This window comes from Grammomys surdaster, unplaced genomic scaffold (assembly GCF_004785775.1).
Source record: "Grammomys surdaster isolate TR1022 unplaced genomic scaffold, NIH_TR_1.0 262, whole genome shotgun sequence".
NCBI classification, from domain to species: domain Eukaryota; kingdom Metazoa; phylum Chordata; class Mammalia; order Rodentia; family Muridae; genus Grammomys; species Grammomys surdaster.
The window spans coordinates 2,118,481-2,119,110 of record NW_021604703.1 but is presented as its reverse complement, the minus strand read 5'-3'; positions in this window follow the sequence as shown (position 1 = coordinate 2,119,110).

The window sequence follows — 630 nt, the reverse complement described above, 5'->3', positions numbered from 1 at the left end:
TGTCTGCCATCTTCTTACTTGGAATACTTTAAGTATTCTGAATGCTAAAACTCTGAATTATTTCATCAGTATCTTTTTTTTTCCACTCAGTTTATCTTCTCACTCCATGGGTCTTTTGAGGAATCAAAGCTCTGACTTTCAAGGTAGCTCAATCTTCTCTTTCTGGACATCTGCATCTTGTGTAGGAGTTCCATATGAACCTTAGAGTTCTAAGATCTTTTTCTTCTGAGCTATCTTAAAACTCTGTGGTTTTACCTTTCATATTGACGCCTTTGATCAATCTGGGGTGTGTGAGCTAGGCTTTGATTTAATTGTTTCCATGGTAATGTTCATTTGTTCCAACATTATTGTTTTAAAGACTGCCTTTTCTCTACTGATTTGCATTGATGCTTCTGTCCTGTTTCAAATGTTCATGTGGATGTGGGTGTGGGTCTTTCCTTGCTCTCTACTCTGTTACACTCTTCCACTCACCTCTCCTTGAACTAATAACATTACATCACTATAAACGTCTTTATAATTTATCTTGGTATATGGTAGAGAAAATTCTCCCATCTTGTCTTTTTCCTTCAAGGGTTTCTCTCTCTCTCTCTCTCTCTCTCTCTCTCTCTCTCTCTCTCTCTCTCTCTCTCT